The sequence below is a fragment of the Convolutriloba macropyga genome, chromosome 15, assembly GCF_964194025.1.
Source record: "Convolutriloba macropyga chromosome 15, txConMacr16.3, whole genome shotgun sequence".
Lineage (NCBI taxonomy): Eukaryota > Metazoa > Xenacoelomorpha > Acoela > Convolutidae > Convolutriloba > Convolutriloba macropyga.
This window is the reverse complement of record NC_134482.1, coordinates 1,406,629-1,432,568: the sequence shown is the minus strand read 5'-3', so window position 1 is coordinate 1,432,568 and position 25,940 is coordinate 1,406,629. Positions and strand designations below refer to the sequence as shown.

At 39.2% G+C, this 25,940-nt stretch overlaps 1 protein-coding gene across 1 annotated transcript in view; it reads right to left on the bottom strand.

Moving 5' to 3' along the window:
* Positions 1-25,940, bottom strand: part of LOC142354358 (uncharacterized) — a 406,219-nt gene that overhangs the window by 163,972 nt on the left and 216,307 nt on the right. The gene's annotated exons all lie outside the window — the stretch shown is intronic.

The following is a 25,940-nucleotide window of genomic DNA, read 5'->3' as shown; positions in this document are numbered from 1 at the left end:
GTACCAATTCTAGGACCTAAAAGTTCTCAGCGCAACGGCCATTAAAAGGGCGGAAATGAATACCCACGGCAGCCACCGCCTGTCAGGTTTAGACGCAAACGAATGGAGACGAATTGTGACTTGCTTCGAAAAGAACTCAGTCAAAATTGCGAAAATATTATCCAGAATTTCCACCAGGCCGGTCACCGAAAAACGTGAAACAATTGGCAGCATACAACGCTTGTGGTCTCTTACAACTGACCAAAACCCCGGCGTCAGCTGAGGCAATAGCCAGCTCTGCCTAGGCCAAAAGTTCAGGATTGAATAAGCCATACAATCAATGCGCTCTGCTTATGATGTTCCCGAAAACGAATCAACATCCAATTGCCTCAATCGACAATTAGCTGTTGAAAAAACAAAAGAACATGCCTGGCTTCGAACCGAATTGTTCAAAATTCACACACGGCCCCATCAGACCTGTTTGTAGCCGGCACTCGCCTGCAGACCCCAGCAGATCCGTTTGCCATGACAATTTACGAGATAGCCATAATCCCATTGCTTGACGTAATGCGATACTCGATTATAACGTGAAAATGATATGCCCACCTTTTTTACATTTTTGAACGGAATAAAAAAATTTTAAAAAATGGCAAGCAGATCAAAGCAACAGTAACCAGTGACTGACTTTTGGTGTGGCTTTTGTTCAGACATTTTAAAATTCTGTTACACTTCGACATAATCTGCAACCCATGACATAAATTGTACGTTTACCGGACCTTTTCTGTCCACCCCTACTCCTCGAACTTATTTGGCATTTATATGTAATTTGACATCAAGTGCGCGTGTTTCCTATGGTTACCTGTTTCACGTTAAATTCCTCGGACACGGCTGCGAACATGTAAAAAACAATCAACATGGAAATAGTGGTAAAATTTCAACGTAACTTCTTCGATGTGTGATTCAAAGAAAACAAGACCTGTCTTCAGACTCTGCAAAAAACTTGCGAAGGCAAAATTCTGCAAATAGGATTAATCCAAGTAATGATGAAATACAATTAGATATCAAAGCAAATGAGTGATTTGGTTCACGTGTAATATCCGTGCACTGTGTACTGGGCGTTTTGTTCACGTGTAATACCCAGAGCGTGTAATACGCAGAGCGTTTTGTTCACGTGTAATACCCAGAGCGTTTTGTTGATTTAGAAAAATTTGATGTGATTTTCCGTTAATTGGTGTCGTTAAAATCATAGCTCTGTGCAGTGTTTCTATGTGAAAATTTAATAGCTCTATTTGTTTCAGATTTTCAAGCATGCCTCGAAAATCCCACACAAAAAATGGTCGAGTTTTATGTCCCTGAGATCTGTCTCAGATATATCTGTTGGCGAAAAATTTTGTTCCTTGGCCGTCAACGTTTCCTTTGTGTAAAACAAATTTTTGTGGTTCGTTTCAAAAAGCTGAAAATCGTCTATCTGTTTTGTTCTGTTTTTCAACTGAACAACTAAATTTTGTTTTTCAGTCTAATGTGCTCGTCAAGTACTTTTTGTTCCCAGCGCGGACTATTTTTGCTGTTATCGAGTCTGAAAATTTAATTTTCGTTAAGATATTTGGTTTTTTGTCATGGTCGAAAAAATATTGTACTGAATCTAATTCAAATGTGTCTCCTTGATATAACAAGGTCTGCTCCTGTTTCAGAGGGTCTTTAAAATATAACCATGTTCCTTCATTCACTTCTCTAGTTTCAAAGTCCCCATGAAAACTTCAGCATTTATCAATATATTACCTTTCTGTGTTTCACCTTTTGGATTGATCCACTCCAGGTGGTAGACATAATTCACTCGTTTTTCATCTCCGCCTGTCGTGAATGTTTTTGATACCTTCTGGACGAACTCTGCGTCGGTTCTGTCAACATTCATCTCATCAAGGACTTCTTTAGGAGCATTGAATTCAAATTCACCAAGACCCGGTAACCGCGCTTTGTGTCCGTGCCATAGGTTTTGGTAGACTGATTGTTTTATTGGGTATAACGTCGGAATTATTGGTGGTTTTTGGTTTAAGTAAGTTGCGTCGTCATACCATCCACTTTTTTTCAGCACAGTTACTGCATATGCAGCACTGTACATGCAGTATCTTAGTTTACTCCTGCTGCTCTCAGCGTATATGAGTCCTCCTTTATTTACCTGCTCCTCATTTATGTGTGAAGTTTCGCATTTTGTCCGTTCCGTCATGGCAAATTTTTGCGTCTGCAGAATGTACTCAAAATCATACCCCACAATCTCCAAGGATTGTGAAAACCACCTACTTTGCTAACCAATTGGAGAAGCTTCCAGTTCTGCTGCACGTTCCAATTTGGGTTCCATGCCCTCTGCATGTTGTCGTATCACCTTTCTAAAAAATTACATCATTATCGAATTTTTCATCTGAATCGTTATCCTCGAATAAAAAACAGTCTTTGAGTTTCCGTGGTCTTGTTATTCCCGACGTACTTCTTGTTTGATATCGTCGTTCGGTAACACTTTGCGAAGTAGAACCCGTGCTTCCATTTGAAAATTCTTCGCCTTCACTCCTTTCGGATGTTGCCACCAGGCTATCACGCTTCTGCTGTGTGGCTACTTTAGGCGCAGGTATCTTTGTGCTTCTGCTTTTGTTGTTTGTGTTAGTATTTTTTGATTCTCTTGTAATCCCACCCATTGGTGTTTCAAACAATTCCTCCTTGATTGTCTCATTGTGAGCTTCAGTACTATGGTTAACTTGACTATTACTCTCTTCAGGATTCACTTCTCTTGTTCCTGTGTCATTCAATTTTGGAGTGACTACCTCAATTTCCACAAAATCATTGTCCTCCGTAAGGTCATTTTGGGATATTCTCAGTTCACTCTTTGCTTTTTTGAGTTCTTTTTCATCAGTGGTAGCGCTTCTACTGTTAAAATGTTTGAGTCGATCTTAGTGGAGCTTTTGTTGTTTTATCGTTTTCAGATCCTAAATAACAAATTTAGATCGTTGATTATTTTACGTTTTACTTGCGGTCCACTGTAAATGGATTTAAATTTCTTTGTCTGGCCAGTTTTCATTGTGGGGTTGAACACCATTACTAAATCACATACTTCATATTGTGGTCCAAATGTGCTACGGTCATAGTAGGTTTTTTGTCTTTATTGCTCCACATCCATGGTTTCCCAAACCAGTTCATGGCACGTCTGTAGTTCGTTTTTCAAGCAACCAACGTAATCACTCAAGGTTGGGCAGGTTGTATTGTTTGATACATGCAATCAATCGGTAGCGAGCATGATCATCCAAAATGGAGGTAAAAGGGGCTGTACTTGCAGCAGAGTGAATTGATGATCTCTACGCCGTCATTACTAGCGGAAGATAGTCGCTCGTGTTGTTGTGATGTTCACCCACATATTTTGCAAGACTCTCTTTGATTGTGCGATTGGTGCGCTCTATCATTAAGTTTCCTTGAGGATGATAAGCTGTTGTTGATGTCCTGTTAATTCCCAGCTCTTTGCACATGTTCTTGAAAAGATTCGACATGAAGTTACTGCCCTTGTCGCTATGGAGATTTGCCGGACAACCAAACCTTGAAACCCATACGTTTACAAAAACCTTAGCTACCGTTGAAGCCTCTTGGTTGCTCAAGGGAAACGCTTCAAACCATTTTGTAAACTGATCTCCAAATAACGGAATGTATTTGTTTCCACTTGACTCAGGTAAAAGTCCCATAATGTCCAAGGTGACTTGCCAAAACGGATGACTTGGCTTCACGATGTCAGGCTGTGTATTTCTTTCTGGTGTAGAGACTTTTTTTGACAGCATACTTCGCAAGAACTTACCCACTCGTGAACATCTTCTTTCATCCCGGGCCAGGAGAATCGTTCTCGAACCCAATCAAATGTCTTGGCCATACCAAAATGTCCGCAATGTTCATGAAGGAAAGGTAGAGTTTTTTTATAAGTGATCTCTGAATGACTATTTGTGTTAAGTTGTTAAATTCGTCAATAAGTTTCTGTCTCTTGATTAGATCATTTTCAATTTGTAAGTTTCTGAAATCAGTCAAAATTTTCCACAGGGCTCTAGAGGCTCCTGCCATGTTTTTTATTTGAGGGCGTCTCCCGTTCTCAATCCAGTTTCTTAGTATAATGAGGTCGGCTGCATTCTTCTGATGTTCAACTAGTTGTTCAATAGATTTCCATAGTCCAATGGACCAGATGTTTTTGTCTCCCGTATTTAATTGGTTGACTTGATCGCAGTTTTTGACTTGGTCTTCTGTCTGTGGAACTCTCGACAGACAGTCTGCATGAGGTATCTTTTTTCCGCTTCGTGTTTGATTTCAAAATCAAACTGTCCGAGCTTTTCTATCCATCTGGCCAATAATCCGTCTGGTTCCTTAAAACTATTTAACCACGTGAGGGCCCTATGGTCTGTAACAATTAAAAACTTCTGTCCCAGAAGATAATTTCTGAAGTGTTGAGTGAAATAAACTATTGCGAAAAGACTCGTTTTGTCGCAGTATAGTTTCGTTGACTTTTGCTGAGCGTTTTGCTTGCGTATGCAATAGCTCTTTCACCCCATTGTTGTCTTTGGGAAATAATTGCGCCCATGCCAAACAGAGAGGCGTCTGTGGAAAACGCATAGGAATGCGTGTCATTCGGATAACCCAATATTGGTGCTTTCTGTAATGCTTCTGTATTGTTTCTGTTTTTCAACTGCTGATTCAGACTCTTTGCTCTAAAAAAAACGTTCTTTTTTGTTTAATAGCTTATAAAGCGGCTCTGCTATTTTTCCAATATCTTGTATGAATCTTCTGTAAAAACCAACTAGTCCTAATATTGCTCTCAATTTTTTATTGTTCGAGGAATTTTCATTTTACTGACTGCCGCTAAATTCTCCGGATCCACTTCTACGCCTTGATTCGATTCAATGTGTCCCAGGAAATGATTTTTTTCTGAACAAATTTGCATTTTGAGCCTTTTATTTTGAATCCAGCGTCTTTAAGTCGTCCAAGTACGAAGTCTAGACGGTTGAGATCCTCCTCAAAGGATCTACCGAAGACGATTATGTCATCCAATTATACTAAAGCCACTTCACAAGAAAGTCCCACAATGATCAGTTCCATTAAATTTTGGAAAGCTCCTGGCGCTGACGCCAAACCCATGGGTAGTCTCTTCCACTTGTAGAGTCCCATCGGAGTTACAAAAGCTGTCGTGTTCTGCGACTCTTCAACCAGCGCCATTTGAAAATATCCCGATGTCAAATTGATATTGGAAAAGTAACAATTTCCATCTAGAGAGTCAATAACGTTATTTATTCTTGGTAGCGTCCAACTGGTTTTCTCCATTTATTTGTTCAAGCATCTGTAATCTACAACTAGTCTGTAGCTGCCATCTTTCGTTTTCACCAATCCGATGGCGCTGCCCAATATGAATGGGTTGGTTCAATTAGTTTTGCATCCTCTAGATTTTTGACAATTTTTTTCATTGCTTTTCTTTTATCAAAACTCATACTGCAATAACTTCTTCTGAATGGCTGTGCATCTTTGTTGAGTTTAATTTGGTGCTTAATTTTGTCCCAATATCCTAGGTCAATCGAGTTTCGGGAGACAACTTGTTGATGTCTCAAGAACAATTCCTGTACTTTCTTCTTCTCCTGCTTCTGTAGATTAGAACCTTCCAAATTTGCGTGTTTTCCCATTTGAAAAGTGTCCAATGTTTTTGGCTTATTTTGATTTGTGAAAATTCCATTCACAACTAAGTTCTGTTTCTTTTCAAAATTAATTCCTACTTTAGTGCTTTTATACGCGGTCACTGGTGCGTCCGTTAGATTTAAGACTTTTATCATACTAGAACCGTCTTTCATTGATATCATACAGGCGGACTAGAAGCAAACCAGTCTTTAGTTCAAAATCTTCAATAGCTCCAACTAAACTTTCCAATCCCGGAAATTTTTCTCCGTTTTCAACAGCCAATCTAATTCTCATTAGACTTTCGTTTTGACTCTGTATATAAGTGTTTTGTCCCACAACTGCTAAAACCTGAACACCTGGCGTTTTATCTGTTGTAAGCGGAATTGAAACTTTAAAGTGACTGCTATATAGTTCTCTTCGGGTGAGTTCAATACATATTTGTAGTTTTCAGGAAATCAATTCCCAGCAGACATTCTATACCTTCGTCTGCCGTTATCACAAGTTCTTGTTCAACCTCCGGTAGTCTTGGTTGCAACTGTACCAACAGCGTTACTCTTCCTATTTTTTTGACAGCTGAGTTATTGGCAGTTAACACTCGTTTTGTGTATTTTTGCACAATTCCCGGCTTACCCAGTTTTTCGTATGTGGACCAGCTCAAAAGCAATATAATACTTCCACTGTCTATTAATCCAACGCATCTGTTCCCATGAAGTATGATTTCTGCGTTTAGACATTTAATTATATTTGTCGAACAAACTCTAATGACAATTCAGTTCTCGGTGGTTTTCTTTTTAAAAGGGCAGTTTCTTTTAAAGTTTTGAGAACTTCCACATAGGAAACAATTTCGACAATTCCTCGAAATGTGCCCTTCTTGTCCACAGGCTCTGCACTTGAAACCCTGCCTGTCGTTCCTTCTAGACGGTTCATCTCTTCCGAAAGATATGTCTCGGTGACTAGGTCCTGGCGTTGGAAATCGCCGCCAATCGTTGAACCCACGATCTTGTTGCTGTCCTCTATCACAAAATTGCGAAAATATTATCCAGAATTTCCACCAGGCCGGTCACCGAAAAACGTGAAACAATTGGCAGCATACAACGCTTGTGGTCTCTTACAACTGACCAAAACCCCGGCGTCAGCTGAGGCAATAGCCAGCTCTGCCTAGGCCAAAAGTTCAGGATTGAATAAGCCATACAATCAATGCGCTCTGCTTATGATGTTCCCGAAAACGAATCAACATCCAATTGCCTCAATCGACAATTAGCTGTTGAAAAAACAAAAGAAAATGCCTGGCTTCGAGCCGAATTGTTCAAAATTCACACACGGCTCCATCAGACCTGTTTGTAGCCGACACTCTCCTGCAGACCCCAGCAGATCCGTTTGCCATGACAATTTACGAGATAGCCATAATCCCATTGCTTGACGTAATGCGATACTCGATTATAACGTGAAAATGATATGCCCACCTTTTTTACATTTTTGAACGGAATAAAAAAATTTTAAAAAATGGCAAGCAGATCAAAGCAACAGTAACCAGTGACTGACTTTTGGTGTGGCTTTTGTTCAGACATTTTAAAATTCTGTTACACTTCGACATAATCTGCAACCCATGACATAAATTGTACGTTTACCGGACCTTTTCTGTCCACCCCTACTCCTTGAACTTATTTGGCATTTATATGTAATTTGACATCAAGTGCGCGTGTTTCCTATGGTTACCTGTTTCACGTTAAATTCCTCGGACACGGCTGCGAACATGTAAAAAACAATCAACATGGAAATAGTGGGAAAATTTCAACGTAACTTCTTCGATGTGTGATTCAAAGAAAACAAGACCTGTCTTCAGACTCTGCAAAAAACTTGCGAAGGCAAAATTCTGCAAATAGGATTAATCCAAGTAATGATGAAATACAATTAGATATCAAAGCAAATGAGTGATTTGGTTCACGTGTAATATCCGTGCACTGTGTACTGGGCGTTTTGTTCACGTGTAATACCCAGAGCGTGTAATACGCAGAGCGTTTTGTTCACGTGTAATACCCAGAGCGTTTTGTTGATTTAGAAAAATTTGATGTGATTTTCCGTTAATTGGTGTCGTTAAAATCATAGCTCTGTGCAGTGTTTCTATGTGAAAATTTAATAGCTCTATTTGTTTCAGATTTTCAAGCATGCCTCGAAAATCCCACACAAAAAATGGTCGAGTTTTATGTCCCTGAGATCTGTCTCAGATATATCTGTTGGCGAAAAATTTTGTTCCTTGGCCGTCAACGTTTCCTTTGTGTAAAACAAATTTTTGTGGTTCGTTTCAAAAAGCTGAAAATCGTCTATCTGTTTTGTTCTGTTTTTCAACTGAACAACTAAATTTTGTTTTTCAGTCTAATGTGCTCGTCAAGTACTTTTTGTTCCCAGCGCGGACTATTTTTGCTGTTATCGAGTCTGAAAATTTAATTTTCGTTAAGATATTTGGTTTTTTGTCATGGTCGAAAAAATATTGTACTGAATCTAATTCAAATGTGTCTCCTTGATATAACAAGGTCTGCTCCTGTTTCAGAGGGTCTTTAAAATATAACCATGTTCCTTCATTCACTTCTCTAGTTTCAAAGTCCCCATGAAAACTTCAGCATTTATCAATATATTACCTTTCTGTGTTTCACCTTTTGGATTGATCCACTCCAGGTGGTAGACATAATTCACTCGTTTTTCATCTCCGCCTGTCGTGAATGTTTTTGATACCTTCTGGACGAACTCTGCGTCGGTTCTGTCAACATTCATCTCATCAAGGACTTCTTTAGGAGCATTGAATTCAAATTCACCAAGACCCGGTAACCGCGCTTTGTGTCCGTGCCATAGGTTTTGGTAGACTGATTGTTTTATTGGGTATAACGTCGGAATTATTGGTGGTTTTTGGTTTAAGTAAGTTGCGTCGTCATACCATCCACTTTTTTTCAGCACAGTTACTGCATATGCAGCACTGTACATGCAGTATCTTAGTTTACTCCTGCTGCTCTCAGCGTATATGAGTCCTCCTTTATTTACCTGCTCCTCATTTATGTGTGAAGTTTCGCATTTTGTCCGTTCCGTCATGGCAAATTTTTGCGTCTGCAGAATGTACTCAAAATCATACCCCACAATCTCCAAGGATTGTGAAAACCACCTACTTTGCTAACCAATTGGAGAAGCTTCCAGTTCTGCTGCACGTTCCAATTTGGGTTCCATGCCCTCTGCATGTTGTCGTATCACCTTTCTAAAAAATTACATCATTATCGAATTTTTCATCTGAATCGTTATCCTCGAATAAAAAACAGTCTTTGAGTTTCCGTGGTCTTGTTATTCCCGACGTACTTCTTGTTTGATATCGTCGTTCGGTAACACTTTGCGAAGTAGAACCCGTGCTTCCATTTGAAAATTCTTCGCCTTCACTCCTTTCGGATGTTGCCACCAGGCTATCACGCTTCTGCTGTGTGGCTACTTTAGGCGCAGGTATCTTTGTGCTTCTGCTTTTGTTGTTTGTGTTAGTATTTTTTGATTCTCTTGTAATCCCACCCATTGGTGTTTCAAACAATTCCTCCTTGATTGTCTCATTGTGAGCTTCAGTACTATGGTTAACTTGACTATTACTCTCTTCAGGATTCACTTCTCTTGTTCCTGTGTCATTCAATTTTGGAGTGACTACCTCAATTTCCACAAAATCATTGTCCTCCGTAAGGTCATTTTGGGATATTCTCAGTTCACTCTTTGCTTTTTTGAGTTCTTTTTCATCAGTGGTAGCGCTTCTACTGTTAAAATGTTTGAGTCGATCTTAGTGGAGCTTTTGTTGTTTTATCGTTTTCAGATCCTAAATAACAAATTTAGATCGTTGATTATTTTACGTTTTACTTGCGGTCCACTGTAAAAGGATTTAAATTTCTTTGTCTGGCCAGTTTTCATTGTGGGGTTGAACACCATTACTAAATCACATACTTCATATTGTGGTCCAAATGTGCTACGGTCATAGTAGGTTTTTTGTCTTTATTGCTCCACATCCATGGTTTCCCAAACCAGTTCATGGCACGTCTGTAGTTCGTTTTTCAAGCAACCAACATAATCACTCAAGGTTGGGCAGATTTTGGTTTGTATTGTTTGATACATGCAATCAATCGGTAGCGAGCATGATCATCCAAAATAGAGGTAAAAGGGGCTGTACTTGCAGCAGAGTGAATTGATGATCTCTACGCCGTCATTACTAGCGGAAGATAGTCGCTCGTGTTGTTGTGATGTTCACCCACATATTTTGCAAGACTCTCTTTGATTGTGCGATTGGTGCGCTCTATCATTAAGTTTCCTTGAGGATGATAAGCTGTTGTTGATGTCCTGTTAATTCCCAGCTCTTTACACATGTTCTTGAAAAGATTCGACATGAAGTTACTGCCCTTGTCGCTATGGAGATTTGCCGGACAACCAAACCTTGAAACCCATACGTTTACAAAAACCTTAGCTACCGTTGAAGCCTCTTGGTTGCTCAAGGGAAACGCTTCAAACCATTTTGTAAACTGATCTCCAAATAACGGAATGTGTTTGTTTCCACTTGACTCAGGTAAAAGTTCAATAATGTCCAAGGTGACTTGCCAAAACGGATGACTTGGTTTCACGATGTCAGGCTGTGTATTTCTTTCTGGTGTAGAGACTTTTTTTGACAGCATACTTCGCAAGAACTTACCCACTCGTGAACATCTTCTTTCATCCCGGGCCAGGAGAATCGTTCTCGAACCCAATCAAATGTCTTGGCCATACCAAAATGTCCGCAATGTTCATGAAGGAAAGGTAGAGTTTTTTTATAAGTGATCTCTGAATGACTATTTGTGTTAAGTTGTTAAATTCGTCAATAAGTTTCTGTCTCTTGATTAGATCATTTTCAATTTGTAAGTTTCTGAAATCAGTCAAAATTTTCCACAGGGCTCTAGAGGCTCCTGCCATGTTTTTTCTTTGAGGGCGTCTCCCGTTCTCAATCCAGTTTCTTAGTATAATGAGGTCGGCTGCATTCTTCTGATGTTCAACTAGTTGTTCAATAGATTTCCATAGTCCAATGGACCAGATGTTTTTGTCTCCCGTATTTAATTGGTTGACTTGATCGCAGTTTTTGACTTGGTCTTCTGTCTGTGGAACTCTCGACAGACAGTCTGCGTGAGGTATCTTTTTTCCGCTTCGTGTTTGATTTCAAAATCAAACTGTCCGAGCTTTTCTATCCATCTGGCCAATAATCCGTCTGGTTCCTTAAAACTATTTAACCACGTGAGGGCCCTATGGTCTGTAACAATTAAAAACTTCTGTCCCAGAAGATAATTTCTGAAGTGTTGAGTGAAATAAACTATTGCGAAAAGACTCGTTTTGTCGCAGTATAGTTTCGTTGACTTTTGCTGAGCGTTTTGCTTGCGTATGCAATAGCTCTTTCACCCCATTGTTGTCTTTGGGAAATAATTGCGCCCATGCCAAACAGAGAGGCGTCTGTGGAAAACGCATAGGAATGCGTGTCATTCGGATAACCCAATATTGGTGCTTTCTGTAATGCTTCTGTATTGTTTCTGTTTTTCAACTGCTGATTCAGACTCTTTGCTCTAAAAAAACGTTCTTTTTTGTTTAATAGCTTATAAAGCGGCTCTGCTATTTTTCCAATATCTTGTATGAATCTTCTGTAAAAACCAACTAGTCCTAATATTGCTCTCAATTTTTTATTGTTCGAGGAATTTTCATTTTACTGACTGCCGCTAAATTCTCCGGATCCACTTCTACGCCTTGATTCGATTCAATGTGTCCCAGGAAATGATTTTTTTCTGAACAAATTTGCATTTTGAGCCTTTTATTTTGAATCCAGCGTCTTTAAGTCGTCCAAGTACGAAGTCTAGACGGTTGAGATCCTCCTCAAAGGATCTACCGAAGACGATTATGTCATCCAATTATACTAAAGCCACTTCACAAGAAAGTCCCACAATGATCAGTTCCATTAAATTTTGGAAAGCTCCTGGCGCTGACGCCAAACCCATGGGTAGTCTCTTCCACTTGTAGATTCCCATCGGAGTTACAAAAGCTGTCGTGTTCTGCGACTCTTCAACCAGCGCCATTTGAAAATATCCCGATGTCAAATTGATATTGGAAAAGTAACAATTTCCATCTAGAGAGTCAATAACGTTATTTATTCTTGGTAGCGTCCAACTGGTTTTCTCCATATATTTGTTCAAGCATCTGTAATCTACAACTAGTCTGTAGCTGCCATCTTTCGTTTTCACCAATCCGATGGCGCTGCCCAATATGAATGGGTTGGTTCAATTAGTTTTGCATCCTCTAGATTTTTGACATTTTTTTTCATGGCTTTTCTTTTATCAAAACTCATACTGCAATAACTTCTTCTGAATGGCTGTGCATCTTTGTTGAGTTTAATTTGGTGCTTAATTTTGTCCCAATATCCTAGGTCAATCGAGTTTCGGGAGACAACTTGTTGATGTCTCAAGAACAATTCCTGTACTTTCTTCTTCTCCTGCTTCTGTAGATTAGAACCTTCCAAATTTGCGTGTTTTCCCATTTGAAAAGTGTCCAATGTTTTTGGCTTATTTTGATTTGTGAAAATTCCATTCACAACTAAGTTCTGTTTCTTTTCAAAATTAATTCCTACTTTAGTGCTTTTATACGCGGTCACTGGTGCGTCCGTTAGATTTAAGACTTTTATCATACTAGAACCGTCTTTCATTGATATCATACAGGCGGACTAGAAGCAAACCAGTCTTTAGTTCAAAATCTTCAATAGCTCCAACTAAACTTTCCAATCCCGGAAATTTTTCTCCGTTTTCAACAGCCAATCTAATTCTCATTAGACTTTCGTTTTGACTCTGTATATAAGTGTTTTGTCCCACAACTGCTAAAACCTGAACACCTGGCGTTTTATCTGTTGTAAGCGGAATTGAAACTTTAAAGTGACTGCTATATAGTTCTCTTCGGGTAAGTTCAATACATATTTGTAGTTTTCAGGAAATCAATTCCCAGCAGACATTCTATACCTTCGTCTGCCGTTATCACAAGTTCTTGTTCAACCTCCGGTAGTCTTGGTTGCAACTGTACCAACAGCGTTACTCTTCCTATTTTTTTGACAGCTGAGTTATTGGCAGTTAACACTCGTTTTGTGTATTTTTGCACAATTCCCGGCTTACCCAGTTTTTCGTATGTGGACCAGCTCAAAAGCAATATAATACTTCCACTGTCTATTAATCCAACGCATCTGTTCCCATGAAGTATGATTTCTGCGTTTAGACATTTAATTGTATTTGTCGAACAAACTCTAATGACAATTCAGTTCTCGGTGATTTTCTTTTTAAAAGGGCAGTTTCTTTTAAAGTTTTGAGAACTTCCACATAGGAAACAATTTCGACAATTCCTCGAAATGTGCCCTTCTTGTCCACAGGCTCTGCACTTGAAACCCTGCCTGTCGTTCCTTCTAGACGGTTCATCTCTTCCGAAAGATATGTCTCGGTGACTAGGTCCTGGCGTTGGAAATCGCCGCCAATCGTTGAACCCACGATCTTGTTGCTGTCCTCTATCACAAAATTGCGAAAATATTATCCAGAATTTCCACCAGGCCGGTCACCGAAAAACGTGAAACAATTGGCAGCATACAACGCTTGTGGTCTCTTACAACTGACCAAAACCCCGGCGTCAGCTGAGGCAATAGCCAGCTCTGCCTAGGCCAAAAGTTCAGGATTGAATAAGCCATACAATCAATGCGCTCTGCTTATGATGTTCCCGAAAACGAATCAACATCCAATTGCCTCAATCGACAATTAGCTGTTGAAAAAACAAAAGAACATGCCTGGCTTCGAGCCGAATTGTTCAAAATTCACACACGGCTCCATCAGACCTGTTTGTAGCCGGCACTCGCCTGCAGACCCCAGCAGATCCGTTTGCCATGACAATTTACGAGATAGCCATAATCCCATTGCTTGACGTAATGCGATACTCGATTATAACGTGAAAATGATATGCCCACCTTTTTTACATTTTTGAACGGAATAAAAAAATTTTAAAAAATGGCAAGCAGATCAAAGCAACAGTAACCAGTGACTGACTTTTGGTGTGGCTTTTGTTCAGACATTTTAAAATTCTGTTACACTTCGACATAATCTGCAACCCATGACATAAATTGTACGTTTACCGGACCTTTTCTGACCACCCCTACTCCTCGAACTTATTTGGCATTTATATGTAATTTGACATCAAGTGCGCGTGTTTCCTATGGTTACCTGTTTCACGTTAAATTCCTCGGACACGGCTGCGAACATGTAAAAAACAATCAACATGGAAATAGTGGGAAAATTTCAACGTAACTTCTTCGATGTGTGATTCAAAGAAAACAAGACCTGTCTTCAGACTCTGCAAAAAACTTGCGAAGGCAAAATTCTGCAAATAGGATTAATCCAAGTAATGATGAAATACAATTAGATATCAAAGCAAATGAGTGATTTGGTTCACGTGTAATATCCGTGCACTGTGTACTGGGCGTTTTGTTCACGTGTAATACCCAGAGCGTGTAATACGCAGAGCGTTTTGTTCACGTGTAATACCCAGAGCGTTTTGTTGATTTAGAAAAATTTGATGTGATTTTCCGTTAATTGGTGTCGTTAAAATCATAGCTCTGTGCAGTGTTTCTATGTGAAAATTTAATAGCTCTATTTGTTTCAGATTTTCAAGCATGCCTCGAAAATCCCACACAAAAAATGGTCGAGTTTTATGTCCCTGAGATCTGTCTCAGATATATCTGTTGGCGAAAAATTTTGTTCCTTGGCCGTCAACGTTTCCTTTGTGTAAAACAAATTTTTGTGGTTCGTTTCAAAAAGCTGAAAATCGTCTATCTGTTTTGTTCTGTTTTTCATCTGAACAACTAAATTTTGTTTTTCAGTCTAATGTGCTCGTCAAGTACTTTTTGTTCCCAGCGCGGACTATTTTTGCTGTTATCGAGTCTGAAAATTTAATTTTCGTTAAGATATTTGGTTTTTTGTCATGGTCGAAAAAATATTGTACTGAATCTAATTCAAATGTGTCTCCTTGATATAACAAGGTCTGCTCCTGTTTCAGAGGGTCTTTAAAATATAACCATGTTCCTTCATTCACTTCTCTAGTTTCAAAGTCCCCATGAAAACTTCAGCATTTATCAATATATTACCTTTCTGTGTTTCACCTTTTGGATTGATCCACTCCAGTTGGTAGACATAATTCACTCGTTTTTCATCTCCGCCTGTCGTGAATGTTTTTGATACCTTCTGGACGAACTCTGCGTCGGTTCTGTCAACATTCATCTCATCAAGGACTTCTTTAGGAGCATTGAATTCAAATTCACCAAGACCCGGTAACCGCGCTTTGTGTCCGTGCCATAGGTTTTGGTAGACTGATTGTTTTATTGGGTATAACGTCGGAATTATTGGTGGTTTTTGGTTTAAGTAAGTTGCGTCGTCATACCATCCACTTTTTTTCAGCACAGTTACTGCATATGCAGCACTGTACATGCAGTATTTTAGTTTACTCCTGCTGCTCTCAGCGTATATGAGTCCTCCTTTATTTACCTGCTCCTCATTTATGTGTGAAGTTTCGCATTTTGTCCGTTCCGTCATGGCAAATTTTTGCGTCTGCAGAATGTTCTCAAAATCATACCCCACAATCTCCAAGGATTGTGAAAACCACCTACTTTGCTAACCAATTGGAGAAGCTTCCAGTTCTGCTGCACGTTCCAATTTGGGTTCCATGCCCTCTGCATGTTGTCGTATCACCTTTCTAAAAAATTACATCATTATCGAATTTTTCATCTGAATCGTTATCCTCGAATAAAAAACAGTCTTTGAGTTTCCGTGGTCTTGTTATTCCCGACGTACTTCTTGTTTGATATCGTCGTTCGGTAACACTTTGCGAAGTAGAACCCGTGCTTCCATTTGAAAATTCTTCGCCTTCACTCCTTTCGGATGTTGCCACCAGGCTATCACGCTTCTGCTGTGTGGCTACTTTAGGCGCAGGTATCTTTGTGCTTCTGCTTTTGTTGTTTGTGTTAGTATTTTTTGATTCTCTTGTACTCCCACCCATTGGTGTTTCAAACAATTCCTCCTTGATTGTCTCATTGTGAGCTTCAGTACTATGGTTAACTTGACTATTACTCTCTTCAGGATTCACTTCTCTTGTTCCTGTGTCATTCAATTTTGGAGTGACTACCTCAATTTCCACAAAATCATTGTCCTCCGTAAGGTCATTTTGGGATATTCTCAGTTCACTCTTTGCTTTTTTGAGTTCTTTTTCATCAGTGGTAGCGCTTCTACTGTTAAAATGTTTGAGTCGATCTTAGTGGAGCTTTTGTTGTTTTATCGTTTTCAGATCCTAAATAACAAATTTAGATCGTTGATTATTTTACGTTTTACTTGTGGTCCACTGTAAAAGGATATAAATTTCTTTGTCTGGCCAGTTTTCATTGTGGGGTTGAACACCATTACTAAATCACATACTTCATATTGTGGTCCAAATGTGCTACGGTCATAGTAGGTTTTTTGTCTTTATTGCTCCACATCCATGGTTTCCCAAACCAGTTCATGGCACGTCTGTAGTTCGTTTTTCAAGCAACCAACGTAATCACTCAAGGTTGGGCAGATTTTGGTTTGTATTGTTTGATACATGCAATCAATCGGTAGCGAGCATGATCATCCAAAATGGAGGTAAAAGGGGCTGTACTTGCAGCAGAGTGAATTGATGATCTCTACGCCGTCATTACTAGCGGAAGATAGTCGCTCGTGTTGTTGTGATGTTCACCCACATATTTTGCAAGACTCTCTTTGATTGTGCGATTGGTGCGCTCTATCATTAAGTTTCCTTGAGGATGATAAGCTGTTGTTGATGTCCTGTTAATTCCCAGCACTTTACACATGTTCTTGAAAAGATTCGACATGAAGTTACTGCCCTTGTCGCTATGGAGATTTGCCGGACAACCAAACCTTGAAACCCATACGTTTACAAAATCCTTAGCTACCGTTGAAGCCTCTTGGTTGCTCAAGGGAAACGCTTCAAACCATTTTGTAAACTGATCTCCAAATAACGGAATGTATTTGTTTCCACTTGACTCAGGTAAAAGTCCCATAATGTCCCAGGTGACTTGCCAAAACGGATGACTTGGTTTCACGATGTCAGGCTGTGTATTTCTTTCTGGTGTAGAGACTTTTTTTGACAGCATACTTCGCAAGAACTTACCCACTCGTGAACATCTTCTTTCATCCCGGGCCAGGAGAATCGTTCTCGAACCCAATCAAATGTCTTGGCCATACCAAAATGTCCGCAATGTTCATGAAGGAAAGGTAGAGTTTTTTTATAAGTGATCTCTGAATGACTATTTGTGTTAAGTTGTTAAATTCGTCAATAAGTTTCTGTCTCTTGATTAGATCATTTTCAATTTGTAAGTTTCTGAAATCAGTCAAAATTTTCCACAGGGCTCTAGAGGCTCCTGCCATGTTTTTTCCTTGAGGGCGTCTCCCGTTCTCTATCCAGTTTCTTAGTATAATGAGGTCGGCTGCATTCTTCTGATGTTCAACTAGTTGTTCAATAGATTTCCATAGTCCAATGGACCAGAGGTTTTTGTCTCCCGTATTTAATTGGTTGACTTGATCGCAGTTTTTGACTTGGTCTTCTGTCTGTGGAACTCTCGACAGACAGTCTGCGTGAGGTATCTTTTTTCCGCTTCGTGTTTGATTTCAAAATCAAACTGTCCGAGCTTTTCTATCCATCTGGCCAATAATCCGTCTGGTTCCTTAAAACTATTTAACCACGTGAGGGCCCTATGGTCTGTAACAATTAAAAACTTCTGTCCCAGAAGATAATTTCTGAAGTGTTGAGTGAAATAAACTATTGCGAAAAGACTCGTTTTGTCGCAGTATAGTTTCGTTGACTTTTGCTGAGCGTTTTGCTTGCGTATGCAATAGCTCTTTCACCCCATTGTTGTCTTTGGGAAATAATTGCGCCCATGCCAAACAGAGAGGCGTCTGTGGAAAACGCATAGGAATTCGTGTCATTCGGATAACCCAATATTGGTGCTTTCTGTAATGCTTCTGTATTGTTTCTGTTTTTCAACTGCTGATTCAGACTCTTTGCTCTAAAAAAACGTTCTTTTTTGTTTAATAGCTTATAAAGCGGCTCTGCTATTTTTCCAATATCTTGTATGAATCTTCTGTAAAAACCAACTAGTCCTAATATTGCTCTCAATTTTTTATTGTTCGAGGAATTTTCATTTTACTGACTGCCGCTAAATTCTCCGGATCCACTTCTACGCCTTGATTCGATTCAATGTGTCCCAGGAAATGATTTTTTTCTGAACAAATTTGCATTTTGAGCCTTTTATTTTGAATCCAGCGTCTTTAAGTCGTCCAAGTACGAAGTCTAGACGGTTGAGATCCTCCTCAAAGGATCTACCGAAGACGATTATGTCATCCAGTTATACTAAAGCCACTTCACAAGAAAGTCCCACAATGATCAGTTCCATTAAATTTTGGAAAGCTCCTGGCGCTGACGCCAAACCCATGGGTAGTCTCTTCCACTTGTAGAGTCCCATCGGAGTTACAAAAGCTGTCGTGTTCTGCGACTCTTCAACCAGCGCCATTTGAAAATATCCCGATGTCAAATTGATATTGGAAAAGTAACAATTTCCATCTAGAGAGTCAATAACGTTATTTATTCTTGGTAGCGTCCAACTGGTTTTCTCCATTTATTTGTTCAAGCATCTGTAATCTACAACTAGTCTGTAGCTGCCATCTTTCGTTTTCACCAATCCGATGGCGCTGCCCAATATGAATGGGTTGGTTCAATTAGTTTTGCATCCTCTAGATTTTTGACAATTTTTTTCATTGCTTTTCTTTTATCAAAACTCATACTGCAATAACTTCTTCTGAATGGCTGTGCATCTTTGTTGAGTTTAATTTGGTGCTTAATTTTGTCCCAATATCCTAAGTCAATCGAGTTTCGGGAGACAACTTGTTGATGTCTCATGAACAATTCCTGTACTTTCTTCTTCTCCTGCTTCTGTAGATTAGAACCTTCCAAATTTGCGTGTTTTCCCATTTGAAAAGTGTCCAATGTTTTTGGCTTTTTTTGATTTGTGAAAATTCCATTCACAACTAAGTTCTGTTTCTTTTCAAAATTAATTCCTACTTTAGTGCTTTTATACGCGGTCACTGGTGCGTCCGTTAGATTTAAGACTTTTATCATACTAGAACCATCTTTCATTGATATCATACAGGCGGACTAGAAGCAAACCAGTCTTTAGTTCAAAATCTTCAATAGCTCCAACTAAACTTTCCAATCCCGGAAATTTTTCTCCGTTTTCAACAGCCAATCTAATTCTCATTAGACTTTCGTTTTGACTCTGTATATAAGTGTTTTGTCCCACAACTGCTAAAACCTGAACACCTGGCGTTTTATCTGTTGTAAGCGGAATTGAAACTTTAAAGTGACTGCTATATAGTTCTCTTCGGGTAAGTTCAATACATATTTGTAGTTTTCAGGAAATCAATTCCCAGCAGACATTCTATACCTTCGTCTGCCGTTATCACAAGTTCTTGTTCAACCTCCGGTAGTCTTGGTTGCAACTGTACCAACAGCGTTACTCTTCCTATTTTTTTGACAGCTGAGTTATTGGCAGTTAACACTCGTTTTGTGTATTTTTGCACAATTCCCGGCTTACCCAGTTTTTCGTATGTGGACCAGCTCAAAAGCAATATAATACTTCCACTGTCTATTAATCCAAAGCATCTGTTCCCATGAAGTATGATTTCTGCGTTTAGACATTTAATTGTATTTGTCGAACAAACTCTAATGACAATTCAGTTCTCGGTGGCTTTCTTTTTAAAAGGGCAGTTTCTTTTAAAGTTTTGAGAACTTCCACATAGGAAACAATTTCGACAATTCCTCGAAATGTGCCCTTCTTGTCCACAGGCTCTGCACTTGAAACCCTGCCTGTCGTTCCTTCTAGACGGTTCATCTCTTCCGAAAGATATGTCTCGGTGACTAGGTCCTGGCGTTGGAAATCGCCGCCAATCGTTGAACCCACGATCTTGTTGCTGTCCTCTATCACGTCTGTCGTCACCCCACCGTCCCCGGGAACTGCTTTGCTCCCTAGATTGATTTCGACGGTTCTCTCGCTGTTTGTCATCTACTGACAATTGGTTCACAAGCCTGGTGACGGCATCCACTAACTCTTTTGTTTCATCCCGTCTAATTACCGCACTTTTTGTTGTTTGCTCTTCCTCTTCTATTCTTGTTACAGCTTCTAGATGCAATGTTCGTTCCAAAACTGTTTCAATTTTCATATCCTTGTCGCCGATTTGCTTTCTGAGATCTAACCTCACCTGACTATGGTTGATTCCCTCCAGAAATCCTCTCAGAACGAGATGGTCTCTAATGTCTCGCGACTCCGTTGGTTAAGCTTTCAAAACTAACTGCTCTAAATCTACCAGAAAACCTGTCAGTGTTTCTCCTGGTTGCTGTACGCGGCGAGCTAGCCGTCCCCAGAAAACGACCGGTTTTTTGCTATAGTGTTCTCAAAAAGCTTTAACGAATGCCTCGTAATTTTCTCTTGTAGCTTGCGGTAGAGTGCGATAGAACTCTATGGCAGATTATTGTAGTCTAAGTGCAAAGTAATGCGGCCGTTCATCAGCTTCGCGGGCCGGATCTCCTTCAGTTCTTTTCCACTTTTGTAGTTCCGCTAATAGCTCAAAATGCGTCACGTAGCTTTCCAAGTTGTTTGAACCGGTAAACGCTTCCGGTAATAGCATTCTAGAGGTCGAGCCCGTTGCCATTTTACTGTTCCCCTACTTGTATAGTGCCCTTTTGAAACTTTGTTTAGTTGTTGAAAATAATAGTTTCTATAAAATAATTACCAAGTAGATCGTCACTGGTAGGTGTTTTCTAAGTTTATCTTTGAATTTTTATAACACTCTCTTTATTCTAATGTTTAAAATCTTTTGTTTATAAAACGTAACGCTTATTTCAATATGGTATTTCCGTTTTACTTATTTTTTTTCTTAATTTTTAACAAAATTTTAATTTACAGTCTTATAGATGACTGTCCCACCTTTATTCTCTTTATTATTTGTGATGATACTAGCTGATACTATGATACTAGCTGAATTCCGATTTTTCCTGTTTTATCGATGTTTATAATATATATATATATATATATATATATATATATATATATATGTGTGTTCTAATTACGAAAAGGATGATATTAGATGCTTTAATTTTCTTTTATTTTCTCCTGCTTAATGTTACCTGATCCACTTTTTTGCTATGCCGCTCGTTATCTACAAGTCAATTTCGCAACTAAGATCGAATGAGAAAAAAAATTTCCTAGACTAACAAGACTAACGCAGTGGCGATAAGTTTTGATTACCAACGACGACAACAACTAGAGAAAACTTTTTACGTGCACTCACTTGGTATGATGCGGTCTTTCCACACAAGCAATTTTCTCTATTCACCAACGAGCAAAAATTAGCTCCACGCGAGTAAATTCTCACTTGCGACTGATTCCGTTGTGACTTCTGCATCTGACTCCCACAAACTTTCGTGGAAATTTGTGGAACTGGTGATTTGTTATCCCAAATCTTGTGTTTTCTCGAGATTAATTCTCGGGTTCTCGGGATAAAAGTGCTTTTTATTCGCGTCTTCCTACCAACAATTTTGTTAAAGTTTTCAAAATACTAACTTTTTTTAAAATCTCTGTTGCCAGTGTAATATCCTTGCACTGTGTACGGTTACGGATTGGGTTGGGCAATTCTCTAAAGCACTTTAAAACCTCGGGGTACTGATGAAAATCTTCTAAGTGTAAGACTTTAATTAATTATGAAGCTGTAAATATTAAAACTGTTCAATATAGAGTTAGACTTATTAGTCGAAAATACAATAAATTTCAAAAGATTACAAGGTGTTAAGCTAATAAGAGAAACTCAGCTCAATTATATGAAATTTAGTTCTGAATGTGGTCTTTGGTTTCGGTCCTATCAATAGTTGATTAATCTTAGGTTATTTTTACCCATTTTCTTCAATCTCTCTGGGATTTTCTCATAGTTATTTCCTACCGCACGGGTCCCTGTTAGTTAAACTAACAGGTAACAGGTTTACCTGCCTGACGAATCCCGTAAAGAACAAAGATTCTTTGACGTCTCCCGTCAAGATGACATTTCGTGATGATTCCCATCATTATTTATGATGCTTTCTTTAAGTTGTTAAAATCCGGTTTTCTCTTAGTAACCATCTCTTTTGTTCTCGCATTTATTGTGAAAATTTCGAATTGAGCGTTCACTATGAATTTTATGAGCATGTCATACGTTAAGTTCCATGGTTGGTGTACTGTGTACGGTTACAGGTTGGGGTGGGGATTTTTCTAAAGCGCTTTAAAACCTCGGGGTTACTGATGAAAATCTTCTAAGTCTAAGACTTTAATTAATTATGAAGCTGTAAATATTAGACTTATTGGTCGAAAATACAATAATTTTCAAAAGATTTCAAAGTGTAAAGCTAATAAGAGAAAAGAAGCTCAATTATATGAGGTTTAGTTTTGATTGTGGTCTTTGGTTTCGGTCCTATCAATAGTTGATTAATCTTAGGTTATTTTTACCCATTTTCTTTAATCTCTCTGGAATTTTCTCACAGTTATTTCCTACCGCACGGGTCCCTGTTGGTTAAACTAACAGGTAACAGGTTTACTCGCCTGACGAATCCCGTTAAGAACAAAAATTCCTTGACGTCTCCCGTCAAGATAACATTTCGTGATGATTCCCATCATCATTTATGATGCTTTCTTTATATTGTTCAAATCCAGTTTACTCTTAGTAATCATCTCTTTTTGTTCCCCATTTATTGTGACAATTTCGAATTGTGCGTTCACTATTTATTTTATGAGCATGTCATACATTAAGTTCTATGGTTTACTACACACGTTTCAAAGAAATCTGAAATTGTTATGTTTATAATCCGTTCACCTAAAAACACAACAGAATCAGAAAACAAAACGAACCATAAGTAACTGAAGTCGAGAAAATCAATTCATGTCTATTGATGTTCTCCTGAAGTGAGAGAGCAAGCTTGTCACTATCGAATTTTATTCGAAGTTTAGCAGCAAGAATCAGCGAGAAAAGATTTTTTTAAGGTGATTACATACTTCAGGAAAAAAATTAGCTTCGGATTCTGCATAACTCCACACTTAAACTCCGTGGTGTTTGCTGTCTGCAGTAACCGCAAAACAAATTCTATTAATAAATTTAAGCTATGGGATCTTTCCCATTATTTCCCTCCCAGGTCTAATCAAACCACAAATCATTACACTAATTTTTTAATAAACTATGTATCAAAGTAAAAAAATTGACACTTCGCTGTCTCAAATGGCGGGAACAATCGACGGCACTTAAAAAAAGAATCACGTACTGGAATCTTTGAATACCCATGGTACGTATTAAAAGAAGTATCTAAAATATGGACAATCTTGAATTTACTTGCATTGCTTATTGGGTCAATTTTGTAGCGCCTTTAAAGCCTATAATCTCAAATCACTTTTAGGATCTAATATCAATTTAGCTAGGATTATAACATCAGGGTTTTTCGGTATATTCTTAAAACTATTTTTCATGTCTTACAGACAGATTATTACAGACTAGAAACAACAATCATCAAAGAAAAGAGGACAACGCTCGGTTGATAGTACTACTCCACACTCTCAGAATGAATTGAATTTGTTACACAGAAAATTTGAAAATTTATACAGGATATTTTGTTTTCCTGTACACAACAACTGTGACAAACATAGACTTTGGACTCTCCGCATATCAATTTATGAATGCTAAAAATTGTCAGTAGAATCACAACAAAAGCATGATTTTATATTTTTGCACTTACACTCCTTAAATCCCGGCAAGTGTAAACGCTGAATACCATGAAATCTCGGAATTACTTATTCTCAATTTACGAAGTACTCGTATATAAAACTTGTTTTGTTTTAGAGACGCTACAGCAGTCAATCCCACCCTCCAGGATAGAAGCTCACCAATCCATCCAAATTTCGAGCTAACGAAGTATGATTTCATCATGCTGGACGTCGACGACATTCTCTTCTCGCCGTCAGCATCCTTGGTACTGCGACCTCCAGCACTCAAAGCTGTTTGCGAAATGCTTCGCGATGACTCAGGCCTCTTCCTAGCCACAGTCTGTGAAAGTGGCAAAATATTTTCGGGTCAATTCTGTGCCTTCACCCGCAACTTCCTCCTAATCATCAGGAGAATCGCCACTGTCCATTGGAAGCAACACAAGCTCTCCAACTGCTACAGTTGCGCCAATCAATTCGTCGCAGGAACTTCTCCTGCAAGGAACACAACGGTTGTCACAGCAACTACCCACACTAGACAACTCGGTGCCACAGCCACCACATCAACCTTTGCATAGCTCGTCCTAGGCCGAAGAAGTTGCACTAGAACTGACACGGCTCAACGCCAGTTGCGGCTCAACACCAGAGACGGCTCTCTCAAACTGGGACTATTCCGGATGGATAGGCGGTCCTCGTCTCCAATCACGACCCTCACTTATACTTCGCAGGTGATGCCCATACTAGCATCACAACCCATAGGCACCTACCGCTCGAGATATGGAGTACACACAGTTCCTCCGTCTTGACCCCAATCGTCTTTCTCTCAGCCTCCTCTATACGATCGACCAACTTTGAACGACAACTTCCCCTGTACAGACCCATCACCACGAAGACGTCCCCAACCTACTAGTCATGAATTATATCCGTTACTAGTTTCGTCGACACAGGCCCCACAGTCGCCTGCTCGGCTCATGACTATTCCTCCAAGAGGCTCACAGCACTCAATATCTGAGCAAAGAGCAAACCACTTTGCTCCTACACAAGTACTTTCCGTCGAACACCTGGCCCAAACTTCAATTTGCATCGATTCACAAATCCTCTGAGCATTAACACCGCACAAGGAGTTCATGTTCAAGAACGGAGCAACAATTTTGCAACATCCCCTCATCACACAGTGAAACCAACAGCTAGCTCATGCTCTCTTGGTTCATAGAAAAATGAAAAATGGAAGAGGTACGAGACAAGGACCTCCATCTAGAGTGTGCTAACTTTCCAATCAACCCCCGCTTCAGAGAAAAAATTTGGCACGCGTCCAAGTATTTGTTCTTCCTGGCCGATCAACAAAATGTCTACTTGAACACAATATTCACCAGAGACGTTGCTCCCTATCGTATTTATCAAAAATACGATTTCTTCTACTTCCAGTTTGGTTTTCTACATCCCACTCAGATGGATATAAATAAGCAAACACAAAAAATCAATTGAACAAAGATAGTTCACACAATACACAATTACCTCTTTGTTCAGCATCATTTTCACAGAACGAAACCATTAGTACAAGTAAACTCACGACTACGGTTTGCGAATGCAAAACTAACATCACCTCATTATCTTAATTACAGTTACGTTATTAATCCAAATTACTCTGAGAGCATACTAAGAAAATTCGACCTCGTCAAGAATTCTTTTTTATTCACGCCACTCTATGCCAAGACCTACAGACCGATCCTTGTCCCCATTGAGTATCTCCATTGTTTAGAGGAAGGAGACAAAAGGAGCATGCACTGCCACACTTTTAAACTCCTCAACCCAGACTGGATCGCAGACCAGTTGGCAAACAGAGAGCCGGCGCCAAAGTAGACACAATTCTTGAATCATCTGTTGGCGATTTAGCCAAACTGCATAAACGAATTGTACCTTCGGCCTCCTGCGCTTGCTTTGCGTAGGACAAGGTTTTCTTGGAATTTTTCAGAGACTCCGAAAATTGAACCCCCGGTGTTGAATTCGAATTTTTAATATGCGCAGTTCCAACACTGGGTGTCACTGTTCCTCAGTGTTCTTCAACAAAAGACTCACTGTTCTTTAACAAAATCACTTCCTTTTTCTGTGTATTCTATTTATATTTATAATTTTAATTTATTGTCTATTTTCTTTTCTTTTTCCCGCAACTGATGATTAGGATCAGTTCTTTTCTTTTCTCATCTTGTCGGAGCTTATTCAGCAGGCATGAAACTTACCAAAGTTTAAGGAACTAAATAACTCACACAGTTGCTATAAGATTGATTTCTACCGGAAGGTAAGCTGGTAAATCCGACAAAACAGACCCTGTTCCAGATGGAAATAAACAGAAAACTCATTGTAGAAACCAACAGAGACTACAGACTACAAGCAA